This window comes from Hippoglossus hippoglossus, chromosome 8, assembly GCF_009819705.1.
Source record: "Hippoglossus hippoglossus isolate fHipHip1 chromosome 8, fHipHip1.pri, whole genome shotgun sequence".
Classification (NCBI taxonomy): domain Eukaryota; kingdom Metazoa; phylum Chordata; class Actinopteri; order Pleuronectiformes; family Pleuronectidae; genus Hippoglossus; species Hippoglossus hippoglossus.
The window spans coordinates 14,304,562-14,319,957 of NC_047158.1; the positions used below are offsets into that span (position 1 = coordinate 14,304,562).

At 41.9% G+C, this 15,396-nt stretch overlaps 1 protein-coding gene across 1 annotated transcript in view; it reads right to left on the minus strand.

Annotated features, from left to right (window-relative positions):
* Positions 1 to 4,729, minus strand: part of gcgra (glucagon receptor a) — a 35,341-nt gene extending 30,612 nt beyond the window's left edge. The window contains exon 1 of the mRNA XM_034593657.1: positions 4,367 to 4,729. The gene's annotated coding sequence lies outside the window, so the exon portion shown is untranslated. The remainder of the gene's footprint in view (positions 1 to 4,366) is intronic.
* Positions 4,730 to 15,396: the final 10,667 nt, after the last annotated feature.

The following is a 15,396-nucleotide window of genomic DNA, read 5'->3' on the forward strand; positions in this document are numbered from 1 at the left end:
TAGAGTGACAGCTCTTTGTAGTTGAAGCTATTCTTAGCCTCCCTGGATCCATTGTGGGGGTTCACTTAAACCGGAGCCTGCAGAGCTGCACAGGACATCCGTGGTCACCTGATGGCTGCTGACACCTACGCTCCTTCTCACACCTGTCGTCCGCACAGCCACGGGCCATCACCCAGCTGAGGATCTCCTTATCATCCCTCTCTCTTTAGTTCTCTTGATTTTGTTTGCATGCTCACTCTGCCTGCAGTCTCCCTGCACTTTAGGTAGTTTCTATCTGTCTCTTTTCTCATCTCGATTCCCGGCACTAAAGCCACAGAAAAGACAAAGGGAGCACAGCGAAGCATATGCAAAACTTCTGTTTCTCTCTTCTCGCTCTCGTCTCTTTAGATGGCTCACAGACGGGGAAACCACAACAGACAGACATATGTGAGGATGTCCTCCTTCCTTCTTTCTATATGTGTCAAGCGTTTCTTTTGTTCACCTCTCTTTAAACTCAGTCCTGCCGCAGATCGGTTATGTTTTGCACGACGGCATCATCCCAACGACTCAGCAACAACTACCACCTAGCTGCAACGTGCATGCTGAAAACGGTGCATTCTGCTGAAGATTCACATGGTTGACATAAAGTCTTATTCTATTGTAATGTGTTTGTGTTTTTGCAGATTCTTTCCCCCATGTTCAAACAGAGCAAGTTGCTCCCCGACACTATGACCCCATTCAGATCTGGACCCTCATATGAGCCCATTACAGGTGGACAGATCTGGGTACGAATGCATCTTAATGCGTCAAAACAAACACTTGTGATCAGGTCACATTTGGCGGTGCTGTATGCAAATAAACACATACATCATTTCTGTTTTGCAAGATCTAATTATGTTGTTTTAGCCAATCTGGCTGTACAGATGGGTCTTGTGCGTGCGTGCGTGCGTGTGTGTGGGTGTGTGTGTGTGTGTGTGTGTGTGTGTGGGGGAGAGAGAGAGAGAGAAAGAGAGGGACAACCTTTGAATGTGATCTGAGTGATCGGATCACAGATGCGTCCTCGATGCATCTTGGGGCGTGTTCACACCTGCGCTCAGAGCTGACCACTTGTGATGATATCACTCAGCACAGATGTTAACATCAGGTCTGAACAGGTTCTGTTTTTGCAGAGGCACCATGGCTGTATTCTGGGCTTCGAGCCGCACAAGACGCCTGTGATTGGTTAAAAGAAAGACAAACAAGCCACAAGAGTGTTTTCTTCCCCTTATGGGTGCAGCCAGATCGTTCTCCAGCGCTGACACACTGAGACCACGTACCAAACAAACGCATTTTCAAGTATGAAACACTTGACAGTCTGTCGTGAAGCACTTTGGTGTCAGATACGTCATATTACATCTAACAGCGGCCATCGACTGTGACATTGTACAGTAAACTTGAGTCAAGAGAGTTCTCTGTCATGTTTCCTGCCCATCTTTGATTTATTCTTCTTCATCGTGTTTCTCCAGCAGCCACAGTGCCCACAGACGCAGAATGTTTACAGGCAGACGTAACTCTTCCCTCTGCAAGAGCTCCTGCAAGAGTCTCCAGCGCTCGGCTACAAGTCAAGGTCAATACAAGGCAAACAAATGTTTGTGAATATGGAGAGCAGTAAAAGGGTGTTGCAGACAAAACAAGTAACTTTAACAGCACAAAGTAAGAGGAGGTCAGAAAAAGATGATGGTTTATTTTTGAGCTGAAGGTAGTCTGACTTTTTTCAGGAGAGCAGGGAAGGGTCTTAAATTCTCTTTGCCCCCTATTACTGATTATTTTTGCAGTAGCTACATAATAAAGAAAATGTTCACTCGCACTCTGGTTAGTGAATGAGCTGTTGTTTAAAGTACATAGTCAAGCCCAAATAAAGCTGAGGAGGTTTAGGAAGTTCTGACCGTCTCACAACTGCTATAATTTCCATACTTATTGAGTTGTAAAACGTTCTTTTCTTAAAACAATTACAAATGGGATTGATGGGTAATGCTATTTTACTAAACTCTAATATCTGCCGTTCTTCTTCTCCTTTAAGTTATCAATATTAGTTTCAAGTCCGTAAATGTTTTGTCGTGTCTTAATAAAAAGACCAATACAGACAGATGCTCAGGTAGGTCGGCATATTCTGTACGTCAGCTTTAACCAACTCGGTGACTTACAGCTGACACCCTGACGCAGCAAGACTCCACAACACAGCATTACCTCATGTTATACAGCGCTATAATATTAAAGGTGACCATCTTTAAAAAAAAAAAGCTCTTGGTTTGTTTTTGTGGAGCAACAAGAATAGCAAAGCCCCGGTTTCCTACCACATAAGGACGCTCCAGCCTCAGAGGCAAACAGCAGACCACGCTGCGTGATGCTGATGCTGTTTGGCTTAAGCCACACAATTATACCGAGGGAGATGAAGGATATGAGAGTAATGCGAATATGAGGCCATCCTTGTTCACATGAGGTCTTATGATGTATTCCTTATCCAACTCTGATAAAGCCATGGAAGAGCGGAGTAACCGTTCTTCGACGGACCTCAGGAAGCTGGAGCTGAACACTCTGTCGTACGGTGCTGACGTACGGTGGCTCATGGGAGATCAGAAAGCACTCACTGCTTCCAGGCTCAGCCCCTCGAGGCCGATCACAGTCCGAGTCCCGCAGCTGCCGAGCCTCTTTGGACCGCACAGCGTACAGCATGCATGCAAACACGGGTCAAACATATATAAGCGGCCCGTTAGCAAAGGCAATCCCCCCCTTTAACCCTGTGTTCATCATTCTGAATTTTCAGCCACATACATAATGGACGTCGCAAGCACGAAAGTTTCACCCTGCTGAGTGTGGCAGCACTCAGAAAGCTGATAATCAAGACTTAATGCATCTCAGAACTGCACTAATGTGTGTTCGGTATGCATTAGAGCACCTACCACCTGCTAATGTTTTCAAATTACCACTTACGACAACATACAGCATCACTAAATCATGAAGTGTGCGGCTCCTATATCACCGCAGCAGATGGGCCGTGGACATAATAATGAATATGTTTGTTTAGTTATGTGTGAGGAGTGTTTACATGAATCCAGGCCCACTTATTAGACACAATACAAGATGCACAAGGGACCGAGGGGCCCACATGTTGTTCTCTCACTCGCGTGACGCTGCCCAAGTGGCTCTAATTAGGATCAAAACCACTCCTGCACATTTAACTCCCCCAACAATTAAATTCTTATGTATTCTGACTTAAAGTATAAACAGAGAGGCACTAATGTGTTTATTCTGCCCGGTACATGATTAGACACATTCTTCTAATAAGTAAATAAGCACGGGTTCATTTGCGGCGGCTTTAAAAGGTTTTTCTCAGCTTGAATGTGTTTTTTCTTTTTTAAGCAAAGTGCAACGAAGTGCTGCAGAAACAGAATGCGATGCAGCAACATCACAAAATCTGCAAAACAAAATGACTTTCAAGTCAAATCTCACCTCACGGACACAAAATATCCAAGTTATTTTTCACACGTGTGGTATTTGTTGCATTATATCATATAACATTGCACATGTATCTTTCTTGCCGCTCGTGAAGCAACGACATTTCTGTGTTACTGTAAGAACCGTGGCTTGTGCAGAGATTGAAGAAGGCACGTGTCTATTTTGTGCAATAAGCAGAATATCATTTTATTTGTTGTGCAGATGGGTTTCACCACACATTCACAGTCACGCTGAGCCAGAGGAACAGCGAAAAGTCTGCAGGGTTGAGCAGACACCAGTGGTGTATGTGAAGATTATCAGTCATCCAAGAGGAGTTGAGTCGAGGGCAGATGCGGTTTGGAGACGTCCCTCATCCGAGAGGCTTCTTCAGTTAACTTCAGCACAGAGAATTTAGTTTGGGGGGGGGGGGGGGATTTAAAACACTGCGTGGCATTGTTATTACGCACGACACATCTTCACATCCACTGAGACGCGCAGGGTCAGCGTGTGTGTGTGTGTGTGCCAGTGCAGACCGGGCAGCAGACCAAGTGCAGATTCCAGATCCAGGCTGGTTTAGATAACACGGCGGTTGAACACGAGCGATAAGTCAGACTAACTGCAGTTGCTGGCAATTTGGAGAAAAGTGTTTCCAGAAATTGAACCACGTTTCTAACAGGCGAATAAAACCAGAAACCAATAGTTATCAGTGTGTGTGTGTGACTCTCAGCAAAGAGTTTAAGTATTAGGATATAAATGTGACCAATAAAGTAATATTATTATTTCAATTCATGCAGAGACCAACACACGTTTTATTTTTTCCATGCGAGTGCTGACGTTCGGGCACATTTTACGCACGTGTGGAAAAGCAATTAAACTAGACATAGAAATAGAGGAACTAAATAAAGTGAATTACCGTGGACAGGGCAGGATTCCGTTGATCTCCCCCGGTCTGCTCCTCACCGCTGCTCATCTTCTGAGCCGCATCTGTCGGACGATATTTCCTCCTCCGCCGTAAAATCCAACTTTCACAATGTGATGAGCGCGCGCCTGCACCTTCAGCTCCTGGAGACCAAGTCCTGTCTCTCTCTCTCTCCCCTCTGTCCTGTCAGCGAACAACTTCCCTGTGTCTGCCTCTAACAGTACAGAGGTAAAGGAATAATACTAATGATGTAGAGGAAGTCGAATATACAAGTAAATTGCAGGGGCTTCAGTTGTGTGACAGTGGATGGCACCAGCGGCTGAGTGAGCGCGAGCCGCACTGCTGCCTGACTCGCGCTCCTTGTACCCGTGTGACGTAAGAGGGGGGGGGGGGGGGTCTAACGCTGGGACCAGGTCGTGTGTGTGTGTGTGTGTGTGTGTGTGTGTGTGTGTGTGTGCATTACATGTTTCACCAAAGACTTCTCCCCATCCTGGTTTGTTCAAATTCTGACTTGACTCCTGCTTGGGTTTATTATTAATAATGACAATAGTTCAATAATTTCCATGACACTAGAACTTCCACGTTTTAATGCTCCATTAATTGTTCATATATCTCAGGCCAAATATGTCAAAAACCAACAGAATATACATAAATATATATATATATGGCCTAACTCTAAAATACGATTTGTCCATAGTCTCGTCGATTGAGTTAATCTCATCTCTGTCGTGTAAAAATGCTGCCACCACCAGCTGGTTAAAGCAAAGAGAGAGAGAGAGACAGAGATCGCCTGAGGTCTCCAAACTTCACCCCAATTTCCTAAATAGTTTATTGGCTCCATGAACCTTGTCCCACTCCTGCTGTCGTTTCATCAAACTCTTGTGTGTCTTTAACCTTGGTGAGGCCAGGGGTAGAGCTGATGCTTTTATTAAGCCGGACTGTAGTTTCTTTACCGAGGGTTGAATTCTGTGAGACCACCACTCAAATGTCAAGCTGAAATAATCGACGCCTTCTTCATCGCTGACTGGTTCTGAATTCACGTTCTGAGCAGATGATCTATAACATGAGAAATGTGTATTTATATCAGACGGATGAAATCACAAAGGATTGGAGCGAGCTAGCGCCTGAAAATACATCGAACACTGTCAGTGTTTTCAGGATTATTGGGGAAATCTTAGAGTTCCCGCTGTTAACACTCAGTCTGTGGAATCTCTTGGACACTCGACCAACTAATCAATCAAACCGCCTTGTAGTGAAATTGACCACTTGTGAATGAAATCCCTCCTGTTGAGACTCGAATGAGAAGGAGGTGTAGACCGTGTAGACAGCTGCTGTGCTGAACAAAACACTGTGTTTCTCTTTGCAAAACAAACACATACTTTTTTGAACATGAACTTTGCCCATAAACAGGGTTCAAAGACCTTGACCATGTGTCATGAAGGACTGCAGGCCTGAGGCTAAAGCAACAGATAGGATTCTGCCATGAATATAATTTTGGGAAAACATTATTCTGCCATTTATTATAAAAATCTCATGATTAATATATTATGCATGAGCATATCAGTCAAACTTTATCTCCAACTTTATTATCCTGTCAATTGATCTTGTGTTTTCACCCCTGTCTTTTTGTTGGTGTATTTGTTTTTAAGCAAGATTGCACAAAACTACTGGACGGATTACCATGAAATTTGGTGGAAGGGATGAGTATGGGTCCAGGCATTTGTTATCTCTTGCTTTAACATAGAGAGATAGGGCGTTTTTGACATTTAGAGATTTAGGGGAACTAAGTGTGTCCAGACTGTTGGGCAATGTCAGTCCAATCCCAGCTGACATTGGGCGAGAGGCGGGCTACACCCTGGACATGTCACCAGCGTAGCGCGGGGCCGACATACAGAGATAAACAACCATTCACGCTCACATTCTCCAATAACCTGACCTGAATCTGTATGTGTGGGAGAAACCTGTACCTGGAAACATGAAGATTGTGCCGACTTGATACAGAACCAAACCGAAATTTGAACCAAGAACCTTCTAGCTGTGAGGGGACAGTGCTTACCACTGGACCACCATGCCACCCCACCTTTGCATGAAACGTAATCATTATTCAAGTGTTTTTCTGTTTTCTCTTTTGCCTTCTGTTAAACATCCTCTCTTACCTACTATACTGATAAGAATAGCCATACATTTACAGCTGCAGTGGACAGTGTCAGATTCAATTTCCACAACTGTCATGTGCTCGAACAGCTGCTGCTGAAGGTATCCGGCTTTGAATGTGGGAGGAAACGGCGATCAGCAGCTACCGTGATTTGTTTTTCCTCTTGATGTAAAACATGAGATGTGCAAGAATAAGACTGTGGTGCTGAAAGTGCCTCAAGCTCTCTTGGAGGAGAAAGTGCTATACAATGGCATCCACCAGGCAGAAATCACTGCCTCTATGTTGAAATGCTTTAAAATTAGGTGGAAATAATGAAAAGTTAAATCAGGAGCAGGTTCTGAAGTTCCCCCTCCTCCCCCCGTCCTCGGAGATATTATATATAATAGCATTTGAATTCGATTACTGGCACATTTATAGTCTCTATCCACGCTCTGAGTTACAACAGCCTCTTGCTTAACCATCATTTGATCATACCAAATGATCTAGCAGCTCCAAATAAGCTATAAAAAGAAACATGTCTTATAATTTAACAGCATCATGCAATAACACATGAGAGAGAGAGAGAGAGAGAGAGAGAGAGAGAGAGAGAGAGAGAGAGAGAGAGAGAGACCATCCAACAGAGGGAGCCAGGGGACTAATGCCCACACAGTAGAATAGTTCAATAATAACACACAGGTAACATTTCAGTATTAACATATGGCTTTTGAGGAATTAAAAGATAAACACCAAAAACACTCACTGTCTCTTTTCCTCCGCAGGCTCCAATCCCTACATTTTCTATGTCCAATGTCTCGTCTCATTATAGCACACGAATCTGCCGCAGGCTGCAAAGTCAGTACAGATTAGTTTTAATACAAAATGTAATCTAAATAATATATGTATGATTTCTAGTTTTAATGATTTCAGGTATTGGAGCAAGCAGCTCTATTGTCTAATGTAACTGCAACAACTGTTAGTCTAGCACAGTCCTGACACTCCTTACTAGACCATATATAAAGATGGACGTGAAGCCCAAAAGTGAAGCCAAAGCATATTGATTGCCCCCTGGAGGCCGGCTGCAGGATAGGTTATAAATCCCGCCTCCTCTATGTTAGTGAATAAGATAAGACCAAACAAAAATGTCAAGAATACACATCACATAAAATGTTCTCAAACATGTTTTTCGTGTTTCAAGGGAGTTCTCATTACACTGATGTAAGTTCAAGTGTTAATTTTTTCCGCTTATCAGTTATTGGATGCTATATCACTAACAGGGTGATTGACAGCTGAGACTGACTTACTATTGGTTGAGCACATGTATCAGTACCTCGGTAGAGCGGCTCAATCCCCCCGATCCCTATGTGCAGATTTTGGCTCCAAATGCGCAAGATGGCAGCATTCGGGGTATTTTGGCTTCATTTCTGGACACGTCGTCCATCTATTTATCGAGTCTGTGCTATAAATATATGTGGTAAAGTAAAAGGTACTTTCCGATCTTTTCCAAGGTATTTGATTACGTCATAATAAATAGATTATGTCGATTTAGTCACTGGGCTCGCTGCTGCTGCTGCAGAGACAAACCTCTGCTCGGACCAGCATTTGTACCACATGTCTACTACCATGAAAAGATTGTGCTTGGTGTTGGGAACACTCCGGGCTGAGGTGAAAAGGGCCACACAATCAGGCTGGCAGTAGGGGAGAGTGCAGCATGTTGCATGCAGTGTGCTGTGTGTTTGGGTCAGCTGCGGTCCAGCCTGTGGGCCCTCCGGGTCCTCGGAGACAAGCTTGTTTGGAGTCTGGTCACGCTCTTTGAGTCTGGCCATTCAAGCAGCATTTGGCAGCATCGCGTTTTCAATGCCAGACAATGAGATCAGTGCGCTGTGGCATGCAAAAACTCTTCCATAGTTTTAAAGGCCTGTTTTTGTCCCTAATGTACTTGTGATTGGCCAGAAACTTCTGGGTTTACATTCCAGCTCATTTAAAGACAATTACTGTTAAATGTACTGTAGGTCGCATGAGGCAACAATCCTATAGATGTTTCATGCTTCACTTGCTGCACTATTTACGCCATTATCTTCCATTCAATTCGTTGAGGGTTTTAATAGAGGAAGTGTCATTCAGGGCCATGTGAAATTTTCACCATGAATCCACAGGTCATAAAATGTCATAATCTGAAGAAGACTTAATGGTCAAGTTATAACTTTAACCTGTGAGTTCACATTTTTTGCTTTTTAACTGTCTGTCACCAACTTGAGTCTATAAGAGAAAAGCATTCACTTTTTTTCTCCACCTTGACTTTGAAAACATTGAGTCCACAATGGAAGTGCTTGAGCTGCTGTAATGGCATGAGGTAAGAGAAGTCAGTTGCTGAGCAACACGTAATGGAACAACACACATACATCCCCAAACCAGGCGACTTGAGGCCTCACGCGAACAGCCAATCTGTGCATGTTTCCATTCAAGGATTTCCGGGCGCATAAGTGTTCTTCAGCCAGATGTCCATCAGCGGTAATGGCATGGTGTTTGGGGACGGCCTGATGTACGGTCATGTTGAAATGCTATCAGCTCTGTTCTCACCCTGATACTTCTGACAGTCAGCAGGCCAGACCATGATCCTCCCGGGGGAAGCCAGTGCAGAGACTGGAATGGGCGGCACCTCTTATCAGACGTCAACTCTCCCTGCACACGGTGAAACCACAGGAGCGTCGCTGAGTGCAGCCTGGCTTCATGGCAACTGGAGAGGTGTTACCATAGGGGCGTTACACATGATACAGAAGCTTCAGTGGGTCCTCGTTATTCGGTAACATCTTTCAAATTTGCAGTTACCTGCCACATGATTGCACCTACAGCAAGTAACCCTTTCATTCATCATTTATTATATGAGCATCACATAAACACAGAAATGTGATTTACTTGTAAGCATGTATGAGGACATTTCTTAAAAGATGTTAATGTATTTTCAACAATTCATGTATTCTATATCATTATTACTATGTTGTATTAGATTGTACTTTATTATCTGTTCATTTACCAGCTCACATAGCACTGCAATATTAATCAATATGATTAAATTGTAGAGTGTACAATGCATTATATAATATATTAAATATTGTATGATGTGTACCACTGCTGCCAAGGGGTTCAAATGATTTGTTATGTCAATATTAGTTTGTAGAAATAAAATAATAAGTATCACCTTTGAGCTTGATAGTGATGATTTGTTTTCAGTTTGTTCAGTTTATTTTAAAAATATTCATAAGGGGCTGAGACCTGAAAGACTAAAAAGCTGTTGTCTCATTTTACTGTTATTTGCAGTCATGTGTCAAATGTAACAGCCTTGCTCAGAGGCTTTTTTGTAAAAGTTTGGAATATTTGTACTTTTCAACAATATATCTTTAGGACCCAAACTTCAGGCTTAAACTTCAAACGTTTAAAACCCCTACATTTCAACCCTATTAATTAAAAAAACATCCTGAATTATTAGTTAACACTAATGCAACAAGCAAACAAACCAACAGCTGTCTTCACATCATTTGTCAAAGTTCTGATTGGTGCATACGAGTAAGTGGCATCACCTCTTTACGACCATGCAGCCCCCTTCAAACCTGAGACGAGGAGACCATAAGAAAAAAGTCAAAAACAGAAATCGAAAGCCGACTGAGAAAGGTCCATAAACTTTTGAAGCAACCCTCTTATCTACAACCTTTAGGGATGTTGAGGAGATGTTTTAACCTCTACAAGGATTCAGTGTGTTGCAGAGTGTCTTTCTGGGATAAACCTGTTCTTACCTATGCACATGGATGCTAAAGACCTTTTGTTTCTTCTCTGGATTGAGAGCACAGTTGGCCGCATGTGTGACAGGCCGGCTCAACCATTGTGTATAATTATTCTGAGAACAGCGGCAGGTGTTTATTCCTGTGGACTGCAGAGGTACAATAGAGCTCCGCAGCTCATGTCACAGAGTTGGACCGTGTCCCTGAGTGTAAAAATAGCCATTTGACGAATGGCGTTATCTCCCTATTCACACAACTCCTGACCAACAAAGGCACAGTCTGCTGAGGTCGATGTGATGGGAAATCCAAAATAAAGTCTCTTCTGAAAGATGTGAACGGTGGTTAAGTGGTTTATTAGTCTCCAACTGGACACAAAAGAGGAACCCGGCCGGATTTCCCCTCTCAAATTCTTCCAAAAAGTTTCCTCTAGCAGCATTTGAACTCTGCAGAGTGGAAAAAAAGGCTCTTTAGAGGCTTGTATCTGTTATAGAGCTTAACATTCATTCTGAAATCATAAGAGGATTAGTTAAGTTCTCTATTCATAAAGAACGCAGGATTAAATTATTCAGTCCTCCCAATACATTTCACAGTTCACAAGCTGCGAAGCAAATATCTGCCCTAACAAATAATTTAGCAAAACACCCGGGAGTTTTCTGTGCTTTTAGAAATATGAAATATTAACAGAATATATATTAAAAAATACACTTGTTGTCTTTTGACATGTTCCTGTGAGATGTATCTAATATTGTTGTGTTCATGCCTGGTTTGTACAATACTTGATTGATATTGATGCTCATACAAGATCCAAGATCCGATATATTTTACAGTGGGTTGATGAAAGCAATTAATTCATTAAATAATCCTTATTCTGAGCTAAATGCGATTTAAATGCACATTGGAAATCCAATACTATATATCAAGAGTTTCTCTGTGTTGATATTTGTGCTCAGTGGATCCCAAACATTTCAGCCTCTGACCTTGAAGATGCCAGAAACCTGAGACCCACAATTATCCCTGCAGGCAGTAGAATCTAGTTTGAAAGAGTAATCACCAATGTGCACTGACGCTGTTGTTAATTTGCTTATCACTTTAGGGGTCATATGCGGACAATAACAACAGACTGCTATTGTTTGTGTTGTTTCTAACTGCTTTAAATTTCTGTCTTGATTTCTAAAAATATTTTTTTATATTACCACCCCCCTCGCAGTGTCTCCTCCAGGGGGTCCTGTCCCTAGTTTTAGGAACCACATTCAGCATAGAGCGAGGAAGAGACAGAAAGACAAAAAAGCATATTATTTTAAATGACTAAATATATCTCATGTCAGCATTTTCACACTTTTTTCTGCCTGTTCGCAAAACTGGATTTATGATTAATGAGACTCGCGGGCGGATGAGGACGTTGGTTTTTTCTGGGAGGTAACCACCATGTTGTGCTGTCTAGAAGATAAAAGATTTCTGCAAACAGTTGCAAACAGCGAATGAAAATCCTGTCATCACAGCAAAATCAAAACAACCAAACACTTGATTAGTGTTTAAAATTCTCCGTCAGCGTTACTTGTGTCTAATTCTTGCTCCAATTTGCATTCACTGACCGTTTAAAGCAGCAGATGATTCCATAACTGCTGCGTTGACATCAATAATGAATATTAATTTGTTATTCTAAGTAGCAATTGAACTTAAATTCCCCATTCACCCAAGCACAGCTCAGCTTGACTGAGCTGCTGCTTGACTCAACAGGCCCTGTGTAAATGAGATTATACCAAGAGTGTAATTATGTGTGAAAAGTGCAAAGAGCGGACACAAACAAATTGAAAATAGAGGATATAGATAATTGATTCAATAAGGAACTGATTAACACTGCCCTCTACAGACAATGAATAGTGACAAATAAGATACAACGCATGCAATGTGAAATACAACCAGTGTCAGTGGAGTTTGATGCTGCATAGCTGTGATTTCCCAATATTGTATAACTACCGCATGTGATGTAGGTGTATCTGAACACCGTGGCTGGAGTCTTTCTATATAGAGTGTGGATTTCCCTCCCACAGTCCAAAGACATGCAGATTGGGGTTAGGTGAATCGGTGACTCTAAATTGACCAGATATGTGAAAGTCAGTGTGAATGGTATGTTGGCCCCGACCAGCAACGACTGGCTCCAGCTCCCCATGCGACCCTGAAAAGGACAAGCGGTGTAGATGATAGATGGACGGACATCTCCACTTTTCAATAACAGTTTTATTTCCACACAAAATATTCCTCATTTTTGAATTCTTCAAGGCAGCAGAGTTCTACTGTCTTCGCAAAGCTGTAAATCATCTTAATAATAGATCTGTCTGTCTCTTGCTGATTAGTTTTCATAATGAATCTGAGCTTGTCCACATCCCTCTGAAATAAATCAGATAACCAGCAGCAGTTATTGTGAGTCAAATTCAGCAGCTCATTTTGAAAACTGAATAAGAAAAAGGTTTAATCGCATTCTGTTTTTTGGTTCAGTAATTAACTCCATTAGGACACGACTGGAAACTCTGGGTTGTTTATTTGTTGGTTAGCCACCCTGACACCAAGGGGCCATAATTATGGTGATTTACTGCTTAGTCATAGTGACATAATTGTAGTAATGGGTGGAAAGTTGGGGGGATGCCCATTCTTCCTATTTTGGCTGAGGGCCATTCAGTTAGTTCCGACTGTTTACGTCCACGTCAAAATCGTATTAAAATCTTTGGAGCGCAGAGCATGAAGTTCATTGTGACTGATACTGAGGTAATCTGTTGCACCCATACTGTACAATATCCATCATGCTGTTTCATTTGGAAAAAAGACGACATACTGTATATCAGATATAATTTAACACCTTTCTCCCTTCTACTGCTTTTTTTTCTACGGTGACCCTGAAGGCTCAACATACTGCAACTTACATGCAAATGAAGAAAACATCTTCCTCAATCCGACCACACGTGCACTATGTTTACTATCCCTCAGTGTTCAAAAACAGTCTGTGGTGCAGAGTGAAGTTAGAAAGCTTTGTGTTCAACCTCCCGGGTTTATCTGCAATCATTTTAAAGTCAATGTTTTTCACAAAATATAACTGAATTTGCTTTATTTCTGTTTTTACATGTACGTTTGAGTGATTTACTTAATTAGTGCCCTTTTGTCATACATTGCATGTTGACACAATGTTCAGACTCAAGTTCACAACTTTTCAAAATAAAAGATCTGTAATTCAGCTCGATGTGAAGCCTTCAGGAACAGAATGAAGACACACACACACACACACACTGAGTGCTATAGAGCGCTGGTCACTTGTTCACTCAATATTATTAATATTGAACGTATCACATTTCCAAATCGCACAAAACTCTGCTTTGCACTTTCTTGGGCAACACGCATGTCAAGTGTTAAGTCAATTAGATTAATAGTTTGGGAGATATGCGTTCCACATACAGACGTACAGGCAGACAGACGTTTGCGGAATTAGTAGGTTGATGTTTTCTCTATTTGCATGTGTTTTGTCTCTTTGCACATGTTTTTTTAATTGTGGTGTGTTGACCTCTCAGGGCCACCATATTTTTCTCTCTTTCTCTGTCCCATTCTCTCTTTGCCTCGCCTCTCTACTTTCACCTGTCTGAGACGTAAAACGTTTTTTGATTGATGACAGTTTCTCCAGGGTGCGTGTTTTCACAGAGAAGTTTCAGTCCTGTTTCCAATTCTAACTCTCCTCATCCCGACTGCCATGACGCACGTAGGTTGCTTCCGCAGCCAATTCCGTCTCTGCACAACCGCTAGAGAGAAATGACAGAAAAGGGCCCAAAAAGCAAAGAAGCATTGTGCAATATTGTTTTGTGTTTGTATCTGAACATATGAGATACTTTACCTTCAATACTTAGAAAATCACAGATTTATTTTTGCTTGTTGACATACGATACCAATTAAGAACAGGACAACAAAGGATACAGCTCCACAGATGAGCCGCTCACTTCAGCAGCAATCTTCAGTCTGATTTTTTTTCAGGCTGCGTTCACTGACACTGTGTTTCTGAGGAAAAACACATTACTTATGTTTTCACAATTACTGCTATCAAAGATTTATTGTGAAACTGATTTGGACTTTTGATCGTGTTCTAATATAAGTAGATGTCACTTCAACACTAATGTCATGTGTGCAACAACAAGTACAGGCATTGTGTGTATTTGTGTAGGAGTGGGTTAGTGGGTTTGCTGCATCTCTTTCAAGGCCGGAGCCAAATATCTACAGATGTCTGGCATATCCGTAATGTGGACGGTCATGCTAACAATGAATACATGCAGTAGATATGTTAAACAAAGGAATTCATCTTTTTAATATGACTCAACATTTATAAGTAGTTACGTTCTTTATTGGCCCACACAGATTTTGAAGCACAGGAAGGGTGATACATGCACATGCTGCATATATATCCCAATCCAACAATGCAGACTTTTTATATTGTAATATATAAAAAGCTTTTGGGAAAATGTGTCTTTAAGACCATATAAGTGTTAACTTTGACATTTGACCTTTGACTGATCAGCTCCAAAAGTTAATCATCTGGAGATACCCTCTGAAAATCCGTCCAAGCACCCACGCTCACACACTGTTGAAAACAATACTCAATGCTTCTGGCTACACCAGCAGGGTTATAATCACTATCTGGCTGTCCAGTGTGTGCGGGTGGTTTCTGCATAGTATCAGTAACGTCTCATATTATAATTTTGGTTTTGGCATGTTGAACCCTGCAGGATTATATGTGATAATGTTTCATCCTGGCTGATACCACATAGAGCAGTGGTCACCAACCTTTACGAGCCCAAGATCACTTTTCAATTCCAAACGTAAGCCGAGATCTACCACCCTGATATCTTCCAAAAAACCCACTTAGGAGGGTCATATTTATTATTTTTTGCAATTTCTGTTAAAGGCTGAATGTACAAGAAATAAATATACACAAAGAGGCAGTTGTGCAACTTTTTCTATTCAATGCACAATATTCAAATTAACTTCTCAGTTCCACGACATGTTCTGCAGAGGAGCTGCTACTGCAGCACAATGTTTTACATATAGGCTTTGATTTGAATATGGCCACAAATAGGAGTATTGCC